The following is a 17,688-nucleotide window of genomic DNA, read 5'->3' as shown; positions in this document are numbered from 1 at the left end:
GCCACCCACCAGGACGTGACTGATACTAGGAAAACTACAGGCACATAGCTGTCATAAAAGGGAGGGTGAAAAAAAATCAGAAACCCCAAACAACTCAGGATGGGGGGGGGGGGGCTGCAGTTGCTGGACCTCCTTTGATAAGACAAGAGGAGTTTATTAAGATTACAGAGACCGAAAAACTGAGCTACGTTTCGAAAATGAAGGAGTGTGATGACATCTGTGCTGAGAAACGACACCGTCCGTTTCCAAATCCAGCTCGTGACAAAGAAGGAATCGCAAGTGGGAAAAAATACATGGTAAACCATGGCATTCTGGTCATGCTAATGAGCTGGTAAAACAAGTTTGGATTTCCGTGGTTACTCCTTTCAGTTTGTCGAATAAACGGATTGCCCCTTCTGCTCAGGTATCACATCTGTGCAGCGGTGGATCTCTTTTTAATTAGAGAACTGACAAAAAAGGCTATAAAATGAAATGTCACCCATCACCTGATTAGCATACCCATAAAGCCATGCTTTAGCTCGGGGTCACTCTCTGAAACTTTTGCTCGGGCTGTCTTAGAATTTTAAAATCCAGGTTTCTTACGCATGTCAGCCTGCCCACTTATGGTGTTTTGTCCTGCAGTACTTCATCCTTTGTCCCCACGACTCTACTGGAGGGGATGCTCTACATCAGGCGATCTTGCCCGAAGTATATCTGTTCCCAGTGAGGGCGAGCCAGTGCGGACAGCCCCTGTCAGCCACTTTCTTGAGCTATTGTCTCTCCTGCCCATCCGTTCATGCCACTTTCAGTTTCTGCTCTCACGCCTCTTTCTTTTTTTCTTTTCTCCCTCAGATATGTTTTCATTTTCCATTAAGATAGCATTTACACAGTATTTTTAACTATCATTTCTAACAACCATATACCATATTTTCAACAGCTCGACTTTCAGTTGTATACGCTGTGTGTTGTTAAATATCGAATTAACAGATCAGTTATCAGAGATATAATATTGATTATCGCAGAGTGTCCAACAAAGATAGACCTTTCTTCTGAGGATTATTTACCAACGGCCTGGGATAGATTCGTAGTTCTTTCATTTTTATTTCCATCCATGCAGTTGTCTTCGCTCTTTCCTTCTTTTCTAATGTGGCTTCGCGACTCCTTACCGGCTAAGACAACACTGCTACAAGGCAAGTCAGAGTGTAGCGGGCATGTCAAGCCTGGGGTGCTCACAGCACCATTGCACGCCAGCTATACTGGCTTAGCTGATGTCCTGTGCCACCTGAGATATAGTCAACTCTCGAAGAAAGCAAGCACCTGCACGCTCTACTGGCACTTCTACTTTAACTGCATTTGCTCCTTCTCTGCCTTACATGTTCCTTTCCAATCAATACCCAGCACATCTTCTCACCTGCTGCGTGCCATATTTTACCCACCAAAAGGTGACAGCCATCTATGGCTGCATTAACTCACTCAATCTCTGCAAACCCAACCTGCTGGAAAACCCAAACTGCGCACCCGCAATACTCTGCAAAGTGTCAGTGCACAATTCTACCGTGTTGCAGTCTGTGCGCAGTTTGCAAAATGATGCGTTAGTCTTACCGTAATACCTCTTCACTTGTTTTTGTGGAGACATAATATACAAGGCTCATCAGACATTTTTCCCATTGTATTAACACAAAGCTTATTCATAATATCTCCAAGGGGATGACGGTATTTTACACCGGTTAAATCTCTGGCGTTTGAGTTTGTAGTGCGACGGAGAGGTTTCCCCTTTTTGCTGTACTTTTGCAGATGGTGGTCTTATGTCTCTGTGGCGCAATCGGTTAGCGCGTTCGGCTGTTAACCGAAAGGTTGGTGGTTCAAGCCCACCCAGGGACGCTGCTTCTTGCTACTGCAGAGACCTCAGGTGCTGACCCGTTAATAAAACTGATCTTCCAGGCCGTACTTACTTTGGGGTACTGAGGAAACCGGGTCAGGCTCCCTAGCGATCGACCTGCCAGAGGCCTTGTGGCCACCTACCAACCTGTAAAGATGTTACTAAAAGAGCTGCGGTTTTATTTTAAAATACTTAGCATCTGTGCATTTAAACACATTTCGAACGTAATCTAAAAAACGTTGGCAATTGTTTCTGTGCCCTTGCAATCCGTACGACAACTGATATACTGTCGCACAGCAGAGCAGGATTTTCTCAATTGAAGCAGTTTTATCTGAAGCGATCAAGAGCACATTTAAAGGTATCTCAAACCAAGGATTGGGTTACTGGAATCGAATCTGTTATGCTTCATCACGCCTACCCCAATTCTCTTATCCTGCACTAGCATAATGGTTCCACTGGGGATCGAACCCAGGACCTTCTGCGTGTTAAGCAGACGTGATAACCACTACACTACAGAACCTGCTGGCTCGCCTCCTCTCCTAGACATCTCACTCTGTCTCTAGCTAGCTAGCCAGCCAGCTAGCTAGCTAGCTGTCTGTCTACGTATACGTACATATAGCTATTGCTATAGATGGAGAGGCAGATAGGTAGATACGTTTATATGTGTGCACACACACGCACGCACACGCGTGGGTATGCGCTGGTCTACTGACTCTTTGCAGCCATGATTTCCTCGACTCAAACTTATGCGACAAATAGCTCGAAGTTAGTTTCCACGTGTTAGAAGTGTAGCACGCTGCGAAATAAACAGAACGCACGATATTTGCAGTAATTAATGAATATATTTAAAGTGTGCTGAACAGTGTGAGCAACTTATTTAGCGAGGTCACCGAGTGAGAGACCCGGTAAGAGAACTATGTCGAAAACTGCAATCTTTCAAGTTGCTGAGCTACACCTTGCCCCTTATACTAGGCCCGACACCAGGTTGAGCTTCAGCACTACAGGTAGGGGCTGACCATCTGGAAATCTGTGCTGTACTCACTGCTGAAAAGCAGTGATAGAAAGCAGGAAGCTCGTGGCAACGGGCTGACAGCTAGTTACTAGGCCTGCAGTCAAGGGGACTGTTAAGGAGTCAAACCAAACAAGAATGCCCCATTGGTGAGTCTGGTTAAGTCACTCACTCCATCTAACGCAGTCACTAAATGAGTTTTGTCAGAATCGAACCACGTACCACAGAAATGAATAGTCGATATAACTATTAATAGGTTGTTAATAGTACACAGGCATGATCCAGTGCTCTGATGACAGACAGACCAAAAAGAAGCTATGTGCTCCCCGTCGGGGAATCGAACCCCGGTCTCCCGCGTGACAGGCGGGGATACTCACCACTATACTAACGAGGAAGCCGCTTGCACTCGACCCTGTCCGACGGCAGACAAGTCCATAGGGTTAACACACTTAAGGTTACTGCAATCATTTTCTCTACTGTACTTCAAATGGTATTTTGAAATGAGCAGCCTTAAACTACATAGCTCATTTTCCTTTGAATGAATAAAGTGGGGCAATCTGTGAGCGAATTAATTATTCGTAGTTACATGTGGGGAAGAGTTGTCGCACTTGAAGCTCACCCTCGACGCTGGAATGAAAGTGAGCTATCAGCCAAAAGAGGGGGAAACAAATGTTTTGAATTCGGGGAGTCTCGGCCTTCAACTGAATGAACGAATGTTCTAACTGAAGGGAGTTTCTTGTCTCTGAAGCTGCTCCCTCCGTGTCTTAAGTGCTTCTGATACTCAGGAAGTGGCCGAGAAGAATGTAACATTGAGTTCTAGGACGTGTGACGTCAGGATGCAAACTGCTGACCACGTGAGATGCCGGCCAAAGAGGAAGACGTAAGAAAGACTAGATCAGAACGGATGGCAATCTATATGAAAGACATAAGAAGCACCTTGTCTTGACAAGGAAGAGATGCCACCCACCAGGACGTGACTGATACTAGGAAAACTACAGGCACATAGCTGTCATAAAAGGGAGGGTGAAAAAAAATCAGAAACCCCAAACAACTCAGGATGGGGGGGGGGGCTGCAGTTGCTGGACCTCCTTTGATAAGACAAGAGGAGTTTATTAAGATTACAGAGACCGAAAAACTGAGCTACGTTTCGAAAATGAAGGAGTGTGATGACATCTGTGCTGAGAAACGACACCGTCCGTTTCCAAATCCAGCTCGTGACAAAGAAGGAATCGCAAGTGGGAAAAAATACATGGTAAACCATGGCATTCTGGTCATGCTAATGAGCTGGTAAAACAAGTTTGGATTTCCGTGGTTACTCCTTTCAGTTTGTCGAATAAACGGATTGCCCCTTCTGCTCAGGTATCACATCTGTGCAGCGGTGGATCTCTTTTTAATTAGAGAACTGACAAAAAAGGCTATAAAAATGAAATGTCACCCATCACCTGATTAGCATACCCATAAAGCCATGCTTTAGCTCGGGGTCACTCTCTGAAACTTTTGCTCGGGCTGTCTTAGAATTTTAAAATCCAGGTTTCTTACGCATGTCAGCCTGCCCACTTATGGTGTTTTGTCCTGCAGTACTTCATCCTTTGTCCCCACGACTCTACTGGAGGGGATGCTCTACATCAGGCGATCTTGCCCGAAGTATATCTGTTCCCAGTGAGGGCGAGCCAGTGCGGACAGCCCCTGTCAGCCACTTTCTTGAGCTATTGTCTCTCCTGCCCATCCGTTCATGCCACTTTCAGTTTCTGCTCTCACGCCTCTTTCTTTTTTTCTTTTCTCCCTCAGATATGTTTTCATTTTCCATTAAGATAGCATTTACACAGTATTTTTAACTATCATTTCTAACAACCATATACCATATTTTCAACAGCTCGACTTTCAGTTGTATACGCTGTGTGTTGTTAAATATCGAATTAACAGATCAGTTATCAGAGATATAATATTGATTATCGCAGAGTGTCCAACAAAGATAGACCTTTCTTCTGAGGATTATTTACCAACGGCCTGGGATAGATTCGTAGTTCTTTCATTTTTATTTCCATCCATGCAGTTGTCTTCGCTCTTTCCTTCTTTTCTAATGTGGCTTCGCGACTCCTTACCGGCTAAGACAACACTGCTACAAGGCAAGTCAGAGTGTAGCGGGGCATGTCAAGCCTGGGGTGCTCACAGCACCATTGCACGCCAGCTATACTGGCTTAGCTGATGTCCTGTGCCACCTGAGATATAGTCAACTCTCGAAGAAAGCAAGCACCTGCACGCTCTACTGGCACTTCTACTTTAACTGCATTTGCTCCTTCTCTGCCTTACATGTTCCTTTCCAATCAATACCCAGCACATCTTCTCACCTGCTGCGTGCCATATTTTACCCACCAAAAGGTGACAGCCATCTATGGCTGCATTAACTCACTCAATCTCTGCAAACCCAACCTGCTGGAAAACCCAAACTGCGCACCCGCAATACTCTGCAAAGTGTCAGTGCACAATTCTACCGTGTTGCAGTCTGTGCAGTTTGCAAAATGATGCGTTAGTCTTACCGTAATACCTCTTCACTTGTTTTTGTGGAGACATAATATACAAGGCTCATCAGACATTTTTCCCATTGTATTAACACAAAGCTTATTCATAATATCTCCAAGGGGATGACGGTATTTTACACCGGTTAAATCTCTGGCGTTTGAGTTTGTAGTGCGACGGAGAGGTTTCCCCTTTTTGCTGTACTTTTGCAGATGGTGGTCTTATGTCTCTGTGGCGCAATCGGTTAGCGTTCGGCTGTTAACCGAAAGGTTGGTGGTTCAAGCCCACCCAGGGACGCTGCTTCTTGCTACTGCAGAGACCTCAGGTGCTGACCCGTTAATAAAACTGATCTTCCAGGCCGTACTTACTTTGGGGTACTGAGGAAACCGGGTCAGGCTCCCTAGCGATCGACCTGCCAGAGGCCTTGTGGCCACCTACCAACCTGTAAAGATGTTACTAAAAGAGCTGCGGTTTTATTTTAAAATACTTAGCATCTGTGCATTTAAACACATTTCGAACGTAATCTAAAAACGTTGGCAATTGTTTCTGTGCCCTTGCAATCCGTACGACAACTGATATACTGTCGCACAGCAGAGCAGGATTTTCTCAATTGAAGCAGTTTTATCTGAAGCGATCAAGAGCACATTTAAAGGTATCTCAAACCAAGGATTGGGTTACTGGAATCGAATCTGTTATGCTTCATCACGCCTACCCCAATTCTCTTATCCTGCACTAGCATAATGGTTCCACTGGGGATCGAACCCAGGACCTTCTGCGTGTTAAGCAGACGTGATAACCACTACACTACAGAACCTGCTGGCTCGCCTCCTCTCCTAGACATCTCACTCTGTCTCTAGCTAGCTAGCCAGCCAGCTAGCTAGCTAGCTGTCTGTCTACGTATACGTACATATAGCTATTGCAATAGATGGAGAGGCAGATAGGTAGATACGTTTATATGTGTGCACACACACATGCACGCACGCACACGCGTGGGTATGCGCTGGTCTACTGACTCTTTGCAGCCATGATTTCCTCGACTCAAACTTATGCGACAAATAGCTCGAAGTTAGTTTCCACGTGTTAGAAGTGTAGCACGCTGCGAAATAAACAGAACGCACGATATTTGCAGTAATTAATGAATATATTTAAAGTGTGCTGAACAGTGTGAGCAACTTATTTAGCGAGGTCACCGGGTGAGAGACCCGGTAAGAGAACTATGTCGAAAACTGCAATCTTTCAAGTTGCTGAGCTACACCTTGCCCCTTATACTAGGCCCGACACCAGGTTGAGCTTCAGCACTACAGGTAGGGGCTGACCATCTGGAAATCTGTGCTGTACTCACTGCTGAAAAGCAGTGATAGAAAGCAGGAAGCTCGTGGCAACGGGCTGACAGCTAGTTACTAGGCCTGCAGTCAAGGGGACTGTTAAGGAGTCAAACCAAACAAGAATGCCCCATTGGTGAGTCTGGTTAAGTCACTCACTCCATCTAACGCAGTCACTAAATGAGTTTTGTCAGAATCGAACCACGTACCACAGAAATGAATAGTCGATATAACTATTAATAGGTTGTTAATAGTACACAGGCATGATCCAGTGCTCTGATGACAGACAGACCAAAAAGAAGCTATGTGCTCCCCGTCGGGGAATCGAACCCCGGTCTCCCGCGTGACAGGCGGGGATACTCACCACTATACTAACGAGGAAGCCGCTTGCACTCGACCCTGTCCGACGGCAGACAAGTCCATAGGGTTAACACACTTAAGGTTACTGCAATCATTTTCTCTACTGTACTTCAAATGGTATTTTGAAATGAGCAGCCTTAAACTACATAGCTCATTTTCCTTTGAATGAATAAAGTGGGGCAATCTGTGAGCGAATTAATTATTCGTAGTTACATGTGGGGAAGAGTTGTCGCACTTGAAGCTCACCCTCGACGCTGGAATGAAAGTGAGCTATCAGCCAAAAGAGGGGGAAACAAATGTTTTGAATTCGGGGAGTCTCGGCCTTCAACTGAATGAACGAATGTTCTAACTGAAGGGAGTTTCTTGTCTCTGAAGCTGCTCCCTCCGTGTCTTAAGTGCTTCTGATACTCAGGAAGTGGCCGAGAAGAATGTAACATTGAGTTCTAGGACGTGTGACGTCAGGATGCAAACTGCTGACCACGTGAGATGCCGGCCAAAGAGGAAGACGTAAGAAAGACTAGATCAGAACGGATGGCAATCTATATGAAAGACATAAGAAGCACCTTGTCTTGACAAGGAAGAGATGCCACCCACCAGGACGTGACTGATACTAGGAAAACTACAGGCACATAGCTGTCATAAAAGGGAGGGTGAAAAAAAATCAGAAACCCCAAACAACTCAGGATGGGGGGGGGGGGGCTGCAGTTGCTGGACCTCCTTTGATAAGACAAGAGGAGTTTATTAAGATTACAGAGACCGAAAAACTGAGCTACGTTTCGAAAATGAAGGAGTGTGATGACATCTGTGCTGAGAAACGACACCGTCCGTTTCCAAATCCAGCTCGTGACAAAGAAGGAATCGCAAGTGGGAAAAAATACATGGTAAACCATGGCATTCTGGTCATGCTAATGAGCTGGTAAAACAAGTTTGGATTTCCGTGGTTACTCCTTTCAGTTTGTCGAATAAACGGATTGCCCCTTCTGCTCAGGTATCACATCTGTGCAGCGGTGGATCTCTTTTTAATTAGAGAACTGACAAAAAAGGCTATAAAAATGAAATGTCACCCATCACCTGATTAGCATACCCATAAAGCCATGCTTTAGCTCGGGTCACTCTCTGAAACTTTTGCTCGGGCTGTCTTAGAATTTTAAAATCCAGGTTTCTTACGCATGTCAGCCTGCCCACTTATGGTGTTTTGTCCTGCAGTACTTCATCCTTTGTCCCCACGACTCTACTGGACGGGATGCTCTACATCAGGCGATCTTGCCCGAAGTATATCTGTTCCCAGTGAGGGCGAGCCAGTGCGGACAGCCCCTGTCAGCCACTTTCTTGAGCTATTGTCTCTCCTGCCCATCCGTTCATGCCACTTTCAGTTTCTGCTCTCACGCCTCTTTCTTTTTTTTCTTTTCTCCCTCAGATATGTTTTCATTTTCCATTAAGATAGCATTTACACAGTATTTTTAACTATCATTTCTAACAACCATATACCATATTTTCAACAGCTCGACTTTCAGTTGTATACGCTGTGTGTTGTTAAATATCGAATTAACAGATCAGTTATCAGAGATATAATATTGATTATCGCAGAGTGTCCAACAAAGATAGACCTTTCTTCTGAGGATTATTTACCAACGGCCTGGGATAGATTCGTAGTTCTTTCATTTTTATTTCCATCCATGCAGTTGTCTTCGCTCTTTCCTTCTTTTCTAATGTGGCTTCGCGACTCCTTACCGGCTAAGACAACACTGCTACAAGGCAAGTCAGAGTGTAGCGGGGCATGTCAAGCCTGGGGTGCTCACAGCACCATTGCACGCCAGCTATACTGGCTTAGCTGATGTCCTGTGCCACCTGAGATATAGTCAACTCTCGAAGAAAGCAAGCACCTGCACGCTCTACTGGCACTTCTACTTTAACTGCATTTGCTCCTTCTCTGCCTTACATGTTCCTTTCCAATCAATACCCAGCACATCTTCTCACCTGCTGCGTGCCATATTTTACCCACCAAAAGGTGACAGCCATCTATGGCTGCATTAACTCACTCAATCTCTGCAAACCCAACCTGCTGGAAAACCCAAACTGCGCACCCGCAATACTCTGCAAAGTGTCAGTGCACAATTCTACCGTGTTGCAGTCTGTGCGCAGTTTGCAAAATGATGCGTTAGTCTTACCGTAATACCTCTTCACTTGTTTTTGTGGAGACATAATATACAAGGCTCATCAGACATTTTTCCCATTGTATTAACACAAAGCTTATTCATAATATCTCCAAGGGGATGACGGTATTTTACACCGGTTAAATCTCTGGCGTTTGAGTTTGTAGTGCGACGGAGAGGTTTCCCCTTTTTGCTGTACTTTTGCAGATGGTGGTCTTATGTCTCTGTGGCGCAATCGGTTAGTGCGTTCGGCTGTTAACCGAAAGGTTGGTGGTTCAAGCCCACCCAGGGACGCTGCTTCTTGCTACTGCAGAGACCTCAGGTGCTGACCCGTTAATAAAACTGATCTTCCAGGCCGTACTTACTTTGGGGTACTGAGGAAACCGGGTCAGGCTCCCTAGCGATCGACCTGCCAGAGGCCTTGTGGCCACCTACCAACCTGTAAAGATGTTACTAAAAGAGCTGCGGTTTTATTTTAAAATACTTAGCATCTGTGCATTTAAACACATTTCGAACGTAATCTAAAAAACGTTGGCAATTGTTTCTGTGCCCTTGCAATCCGTACGACAACTGATATACTGTCGCACAGCAGAGCAGGATTTTCTCAATTGAAGCAGTTTTATCTGAAGCGATCAAGAGCACATTTAAAGGTATCTCAAACCAAGGATTGGGTTACTGGAATCGAATCTGTTATGCTTCATCACGCCTACCCCAATTCTCTTATCCTGCACTAGCATAATGGTTCCACTGGGGATCGAACCCAGGACCTTCTGCGTGTTAAGCAGACGTGATAACCACTACACTACAGAACCTGCTGGCTCGCCTCCTCTCCTAGACATCTCACTCTGTCTCTAGCTAGCTAGCCAGCCAGCTAGCTAGCTAGCTGTCTGTCTACGTATACGTACATATAGCTATTGCAATAGATGGAGAGGCAGATAGGTAGATACGTTTATATGTGTGCACACACACATGCACGCACGCACACGCGTGGGTATGCGCTGGTCTACTGACTCTTTGCAGCCATGATTTCCTCGACTCAAACTTATGCGACAAATAGCTCGAAGTTAGTTTCCACGTGTTAGAAGTGTAGCACGCTGCGAAATAAACAGAACGCACGATATTTGCAGTAATTAATGAATATATTTAAAGTGTGCTGAACAGTGTGAGCAACTTATTTAGCGAGGTCACCGAGTGAGAGACCCGGTAAGAGAACTATGTCGAAAACTGCAATCTTTCAAGTTGCTGAGCTACACCTTGCCCCTTATACTAGGCCCGACACCAGGTTGAGCTTCAGCACTACAGGTAGGGGCTGACCATCTGGAAATCTGTGCTGTACTCACTGCTGAAAAGCAGTGATAGAAAGCAGGAAGCTCGTGGCAACGGGCTGACAGCTAGTTACTAGGCCTGCAGTCAAGGGGACTGTTAAGGAGTCAAACCAAACAAGAATGCCCCATTGGTGAGTCTGGTTAAGTCACTCACTCCATCTAACGCAGTCACTAAATGAGTTTTGTCAGAATCGAACCACGTACCACAGAAATGAATAGTCGATATAACTATTAATAGGTTGTTAATAGTACACAGGCATGATCCAGTGCTCTGATGACAGACAGACCAAAAAAAAGCTATGTGCTCCCCGTCGGGGAATCGAACCCCGGTCTCCCGCGTGACAGGCGGGGATACTCACCACTATACTAACGAGGAAGCCGCTTGCACTCGACCCTGTCCGACGGCAGACAAGTCCATAGGGTTAACACACTTAAGGTTACTGCAATCATTTTCTCTACTGTACTTCAAATGGTATTTTGAAATGAGCAGCCTTAAACTACATAGCTCATTTTCCTTTGAATGAATAAAGTGGGGCAATCTGTGAGCGAATTAATTATTCGTAGTTACATGTGGGGAAGAGTTGTCGCACTTGAAGCTCACCCTCGACGCTGGAATGAAAGTGAGCTATCAGCCAAAAGAGGGGGAAACAAATGTTTTGAATTCGGGGAGTCTCTCGGCCTTCAACTGAATGAACGAATGTTCTAACTGAAGGGAGTTTCTTGTCTCTGAAGCTGCTCCCTCCGTGTCTTAAGTGCTTCTGATACTCAGGAAGTGGCCGAGAAGAATGTAACATTGAGTTCTAGGACGTGTGACGTCAGGATGCAAACTGCTGACCACGTGAGATGCCGGCCAAAGAGGAAGACGTAAGAAAGACTAGATCAGAACGGATGGCAATCTATATGAAAGACATAAGAAGCACCTTGTCTTGACAAGGAAGAGATGCCACCCACCAGGACGTGACTGATACTAGGAAAACTACAGGCACATAGCTGTCATAAAAGGGAGGGTGAAAAAAAATCAGAAACCCCAAACAACTCAGGATGGGGGGGGGGGCTGCAGTTGCTGGACCTCCTTTGATAAGACAAGAGGAGTTTATTAAGATTACAGAGACCGAAAAACTGAGCTACGTTTCGAAAATGAAGGAGTGTGATGACATCTGTGCTGAGAAACGACACCGTCCGTTTCCAAATCCAGCTCGTGACAAAGAAGGAATCGCAAGTGGGAAAAAATACATGGTAAACCATGGCATTCTGGTCATGCTAATGAGCTGGTAAAACAAGTTTGGATTTCCGTGGTTACTCCTTTCAGTTTGTCGAATAAACGGATTGCCCCTTCTGCTCAGGTATCACATCTGTGCAGCGGTGGATCTCTTTTTAATTAGAGAACTGACAAAAAAGGCTATAAAAATGAAATGTCACCCATCACCTGATTAGCATACCCATAAAGCCATGCTTTAGCTCGGGGTCACTCTCTGAAACTTTTGCTCGGGCTGTCTTAGAATTTTAAAATCCAGGTTTCTTACGCATGTCAGCCTGCCCACTTATGGTGTTTTGTCCTGCAGTACTTCATCCTTTGTCCCCACGACTCTACTGGAGGGGATGCTCTACATCAGGCGATCTTGCCCGAAGTATATCTGTTCCCAGTGAGGGCGAGCCAGTGCGGACAGCCCCTGTCAGCCACTTTCTTGAGCTATTGTCTCTCCTGCCCATCCGTTCATGCCACTTTCAGTTTCTGCTCTCACGCCTCTTTCTTTTTTTTCTTTTCTCCCTCAGATATGTTTTCATTTTCCATTAAGATAGCATTTACACAGTATTTTTAACTATCATTTCTAACAACCATATACCATATTTTCAACAGCTCGACTTTCAGTTGTATACGCTGTGTGTTGTTAAATATCGAATTAACAGATCAGTTATCAGAGATATAATATTGATTATCGCAGAGTGTCCAACAAAGATAGACCTTTCTTCTGAGGATTATTTACCAACGGCCTGGGATAGATTCGTAGTTCTTTCATTTTATTTCCATCCATGCAGTTGTCTTCGCTCTTTCCTTCTTTTCTAATGTGGCTTCGCGACTCCTTACCGGCTAAGACAACACTGCTACAAGGCAAGTCAGAGTGTAGCGGGGCATGTCAAGCCTGGGGTGCTCACAGCACCATTGCACGCCAGCTATACTGGCTTAGCTGATGTCCTGTGCCACCTGAGATATAGTCAACTCTCGAAGAAAGCAAGCACCTGCACGCTCTACTGGCACTTCTACTTTAACTGCATTTGCTCCTTCTCTGCCTTACATGTTCCTTTCCAATCAATACCCAGCACATCTTCTCACCTGCTGCGTGCCATATTTTACCCACCAAAAGGTGACAGCCATCTATGGCTGCATTAACTCACTCAATCTCTGCAAACCCAACCTGCTGGAAAACCCAAACTGCGCACCCGCAATACTCTGCAAAGTGTCAGTGCACAATTCTACCGTGTTGCAGTCTGTGCGCAGTTTGCAAAATGATGCGTTAGTCTTACCGTAATACCTCTTCACTTGTTTTTGTGGAGACATAATATACAAGGCTCATCAGACATTTTTCCCATTGTATTAACACAAAGCTTATTCATAATATCTCCAAGGGGATGACGGTATTTTACACGGTTAAATCTCTGGCGTTTGAGTTTGTAGTGCGACGGAGAGGTTTCCCCTTTTTGCTGTACTTTTGCAGATGGTGGTCTTATGTCTCTGTGGCGCAATCGGTTAGCGCGTTCGGCTGTTAACCGAAAGGTTGGTGGTTCAAGCCCACCCAGGGACGCTGCTTCTTGCTACTGCAGAGACCTCAGGTGCTGACCCGTTAATAAAACTGATCTTCCAGGCCGTACTTACTTTGGGGTACTGAGGAAACCGGGTCAGGCTCCCTAGCGATCGACCTGCCAGAGGCCTTGTGGCCACCTACCAACCTGTAAAGATGTTACTAAAAGAGCTGCGGTTTTATTTTAAAATACTTAGCATCTGTGCATTTAAACACATTTCGAACGTAATCTAAAAAGCGTTGGCAATTGTTTCTGTGCCCTTGCAATCCGTACGACAACTGATATACTGTCGCACAGCAGAGCAGGATTTTCTCAATTGAAGCAGTTTTATCTGAAGCGATCAAGAGCACATTTAAAGGTATCTCAAACCAAGGATTGGGTTACTGGAATCGAATCTGTTATGCTTCATCACGCCTACCCCAATTCTCTTATCCTGCACTAGCATAATGGTTCCACTGGGGATCGAACCCAGGACCTTCTGCGTGTTAAGCAGACGTGATAACCACTACACTACAGAACCTGCTGGCTCGCCTCCTCTCCTAGACATCTCACTCTGTCTCTAGCTAGCTAGCCAGCCAGCTAGCTAGCTAGCTGTCTGTCTACGTATACGTACATATAGCTATTGCTATAGATGGAGAGGCAGATAGGTAGATACGTTTATACGTGTGCACACACACGCATGCACGCACACGCGTGGGTATGCGCTGGTCTACTGACTCTTTGCAGCCATGATTTCCTCGACTCAAACTTATGCGACAAATAGCTCGAAGTTAGTTTCCACGTGTTAGAAGTGTAGCACGCTGCGAAATGAACAGAACGCATGATATTTGCAGTAATTAATGAATATATTTAAAGTGTGCTGAACAGTGTGAGCAACTTATTTAGCGAGGTCACCGAGTGAGAGACCCGGTAAGAGAACTATGTCGAAAACTGCAATCTTTCAAGTTGCTGAGCTACACCTTGCCCCTTATACTAGGCCCGACACCAGGTTGAGCTTCAGCACTACAGGTAGGGGCTGACCATCTGGAAATCTGTGCTGTACTCACTGCTGAAAAGCAGTGATAGAAAGCAGGAAGCTCGTGGCAACGGGCTGACAGCTAGTTACTAGGCCTGCAGTCAAGGGGACTGTTAAGGAGTCAAACCAAACAAGAATGCCCCATTGGTGAGTCTGGTTAAGTCACTCACTCCATCTAACGCAGTCACTAAATGAGTTTTGTCAGAATCGAACCACGTACCACAGAAATGAATAGTCGATATAACTATTAATAGGTTGTTAATAGTACACAGGCATGATCCAGTGCTCTGATGACAGACAGACCAAAAAGAAGCTATGTGCTCCCCGTCGGGGAATCGAACCCCGGTCTCCGGCGTGACAGGCGGGGATACTCACCACTATACTAACGAGGAAGCCGCTTGCACTCGACCCTGTCCGACGGCAGACAAGTCCATAGGGTTAACACACTTAAGGTTACTGCAATCATTTTCTCTACTGTACTTCAAATGGTATTTTGAAATGAGCAGCCTTAAACTACATAGCTCATTTTCCTTTGAATGAATAAAGTGGGGCAATCTGTGAGCGAATTAATTATTCGTAGTTACATGTGGGGAAGAGTTGTCGCACTTGAAGCTCACCCTCGGCGCTGGAATGAAAGTGAGCTATCAGCCAAAAGAGGGGGAAACAAATGTTTTGAATTCGGGGAGTCTCTCGGCCTTCAACTGAATGAACGAATGTTCTAACTGAAGGGAGTTTCTTGTCTCTGAAGCTGCTCCCTCCGTGTCTTAAGTGCTTCTGATACTCAGGAAGTGGCCGAGAAGAATGTAACATTGAGTTCTAGGACGTGTGACGTCAGGATGCAAACTGCTGACCACGTGAGATGCCGGCCAAAGAGGAAGACGTAAGAAAGACTAGATCAGAACGGATGGCAATCTATATGAAAGACATAAGAAGCACCTTGTCTTGACAAGGAAGAGATGCCACCCACCAGGACGTGACTGATACTAGGAAAACTACAGGCACATAGCTGTCATAAAAGGGAGGGTGAAAAAAAATCAGAAACCCCAAACAACTCAGGATGGGGGGGGGGGGCTGCAGTTGCTGGACCTCCTTTGATAAGACAAGAGGAGTTTATTAAGATTACAGAGACCGAAAAACTGAGCTACGTTTCGAAAATGAAGGAGTGTGATGACATCTGTGCTGAGAAACGACACCGTCCGTTTCCAAATCCAGCTCGTGACAAAGAAGGAATCGCAAGTGGGAAAAAATACATGGTAAACCATGGCATTCTGGTCATGCTAATGAGCTGGTAAAACAAGTTTGGATTTCCGTGGTTACTCCTTTCAGTTTGTCGAATAAACGGATTGCCCCTTCTGCTCAGGTATCACATCTGTGCAGCGGTGGATCTCTTTTTAATTAGAGAACTGACAAAAAAGGCTATAAAAATGAAATGTCACCCATCACCTGATTAGCATACCCATAAAGCCATGCTTTAGCTCGGGGTCACTCTCTGAAACTTTTGCTCGGGCTGTCTTAGAATTTTAAAATCCAGGTTTCTTACGCATGTCAGCCTGCCCACTTATGGTGTTTTGTCCTGCAGTACTTCATCCTTTGTCCCCACGACTCTACTGGAGGGGATGCTCTACATCAGGCGATCTTGCCCGAAGTATATCTGTTCCCAGTGAGGGCGAGCCAGTGCGGACAGCCCCTGTCAGCCACTTTCTTGAGCTATTGTCTCTCCTGCCCATCCGTTCATGCCACTTTCAGTTTCTGCTCTCACGCCTCTTTCTTTTTTTTTCTTTTCTCCCTCAGATATGTTTTCATTTTCCATTAAGATAGCATTTACACAGTATTTCTAACTATCATTTCTAACAACCGTATACCATATTTACAACAGCTCGACTTTCAGTTGCATACGCTGTGTGTTGTTAAATATCCAATTAACAGATCAGTTATCAGAGATATAATATTGATTATCGCAGAGTGTCCAACAAAGATAGACCTTTCTTCTGAGGATTATTTACCAACGGCCTGGGATAGATTCGTAGTTCTTTGATTTTTATTTCCATCCATGCAGTTGTCTTCGCTCTTTCCTTCTTTTCTAATGTGGCTTCGCGACTCCTTACCGGCTAAGACAACACTGCTACAAGGCAAGTCAGAGTGTAGCGGGGCATGTCAAGCCTGGGGTGCTCACAGCACCATTGCACGCCAGCTATACTGGCTTAGCTGATGTCCTGTGCCACCTGAGATATAGTCAACTCTCGAAGAAAGCAAGCACCTGCACGCTCTACTGGCACTTCTACTTTAACTGCATTTGCTCCTTCTCTGCCTTACATGTTCCTTTCCAATCAATACCCAGCACATCTTCTCACCTGCTGCGTGCCATATTTTACCCACCAAAAGGTGACAGCCATCTATGGCTGCATTAACTCACTCAATCTCTGCAAACCCAACCTGCTGGAAAACCCAAACTGCGCACCCGCAATACTCTGCAAAGTGTCAGTGCACAATTCTACCGTGTTGCAGTCTGTGCGCAGTTTGCAAAATGATGCGTTAGTCTTACCGTAATACCTCTTCACTTGTTTTTGTGGAGACATAATATACAAGGCTCATCAGACATTTTTCCCATTGTATTAACACAAAGCTTATTCATAATATCTCCAAGGGGATGACGGTATTTTACACCGCTTAAATCTCTGGCGTTTGAGTTTGTAGTGCGACGGAGAGGTTTCCCCTTTTTGCTGTACTTTTGCAGATGGTGGTCTTATGTCTCTGTGGCGCAATCGGTTAGCGCGTTCGGCTGTTAACCGAAAGGTTGGTGGTTCAAGCCCACCCAGGGACGCTGCTTCTTGCTACTGCAGAGACCTCAGGTGCTGACCCGTTAATAAAACTGATCTTCCAGGCCGTACTTACTTTGGGGTACTGAGGAAACCGGGTCAGGCTTCCTAGCGATCGACCTGCCAGAGGCCTTGTGGCCACCTACCAACCTGTAAAGATGTTACTAAAAGAGCTGCGGTTTTATTTTAAAATACTTAGCATCTGTGCATTTAAACACATTTGCCTCGTAATCTAAAAAACGTTGGCAATTGTTTCTGTGCCCTTGCAATCCGTACGACAACTGATATACTGTCGCACAGCAGAGCAGGATTTTCTCAATTGAAGCAGTTTTATCTGAAGCGATCAAGAGCACATTTAAAGGTATCTCAAACCAAGGATTGGGTTACTGGAATCGAATCTGTTATGCTTCATCACGCCTACCCCAATTCTCTTATCCTGCACTAGCATAATGGTTCCACTGGGGATCGAACCCAGGACCTTCTGCGTGTTAAGCAGACGTGATAACCACTACAC

The 17,688-nt window shown here is 45.4% G+C and overlaps 13 non-coding genes across 13 annotated transcripts; 5 read left to right on the top strand and 8 right to left on the bottom strand.

Annotated features, from left to right (window-relative positions):
- The first annotated feature begins 1,786 nt into the window (after positions 1–1,786).
- TRNAN-GUU lies at positions 1,787–1,860 on the top strand. Its single transcript has one exon. It is a non-coding gene; the product is annotated as a tRNA-Asn (tRNA).
- A 445-nt stretch (positions 1,861–2,305) lies between these two features.
- Positions 2,306–2,378, bottom strand: TRNAV-AAC. Its single transcript has one exon. It is a non-coding gene; the product is annotated as a tRNA-Val (tRNA).
- Positions 2,379–3,189: 811 nt separating this feature from the next.
- On the bottom strand, positions 3,190–3,261 carry TRNAD-GUC. The gene has a single exon. It is a non-coding gene; the product is annotated as a tRNA-Asp (tRNA).
- A 2,348-nt stretch (positions 3,262–5,609) lies between these two features.
- On the top strand, positions 5,610–5,681 carry TRNAN-GUU. Its single transcript has one exon. It is a non-coding gene; the product is annotated as a tRNA-Asn (tRNA).
- A 444-nt stretch (positions 5,682–6,125) lies between these two features.
- Positions 6,126–6,198, bottom strand: TRNAV-AAC. The gene has a single exon. It is a non-coding gene; the product is annotated as a tRNA-Val (tRNA).
- An 817-nt stretch (positions 6,199–7,015) lies between these two features.
- Positions 7,016–7,087, bottom strand: TRNAD-GUC. The gene has a single exon. It is a non-coding gene; the product is annotated as a tRNA-Asp (tRNA).
- Positions 7,088–9,439: 2,352 nt separating this feature from the next.
- TRNAN-GUU lies at positions 9,440–9,513 on the top strand. The gene has a single exon. It is a non-coding gene; the product is annotated as a tRNA-Asn (tRNA).
- A 445-nt stretch (positions 9,514–9,958) lies between these two features.
- TRNAV-AAC lies at positions 9,959–10,031 on the bottom strand. Its single transcript has one exon. It is a non-coding gene; the product is annotated as a tRNA-Val (tRNA).
- An 817-nt stretch (positions 10,032–10,848) lies between these two features.
- On the bottom strand, positions 10,849–10,920 carry TRNAD-GUC. The gene has a single exon. It is a non-coding gene; the product is annotated as a tRNA-Asp (tRNA).
- A 2,351-nt stretch (positions 10,921–13,271) lies between these two features.
- Positions 13,272–13,345, top strand: TRNAN-GUU. Its single transcript has one exon. It is a non-coding gene; the product is annotated as a tRNA-Asn (tRNA).
- A 445-nt stretch (positions 13,346–13,790) lies between these two features.
- TRNAV-AAC lies at positions 13,791–13,863 on the bottom strand. Its single transcript has one exon. It is a non-coding gene; the product is annotated as a tRNA-Val (tRNA).
- An 815-nt stretch (positions 13,864–14,678) lies between these two features.
- TRNAD-GUC lies at positions 14,679–14,750 on the bottom strand. Its single transcript has one exon. It is a non-coding gene; the product is annotated as a tRNA-Asp (tRNA).
- Positions 14,751–17,105: 2,355 nt separating this feature from the next.
- TRNAN-GUU lies at positions 17,106–17,179 on the top strand. The gene has a single exon. It is a non-coding gene; the product is annotated as a tRNA-Asn (tRNA).
- Positions 17,180–17,688: the final 509 nt, after the last annotated feature.

This window comes from Protopterus annectens, chromosome 2.part1 (genome assembly GCF_019279795.1).
Source record: "Protopterus annectens isolate FY-2018-M chromosome 2.part1, PAN1.0, whole genome shotgun sequence".
Lineage (NCBI taxonomy): Eukaryota > Metazoa > Chordata > Ceratodontiformes > Protopteridae > Protopterus > Protopterus annectens.
This window is presented reverse-complemented; position numbering and strand designations above follow the sequence as displayed.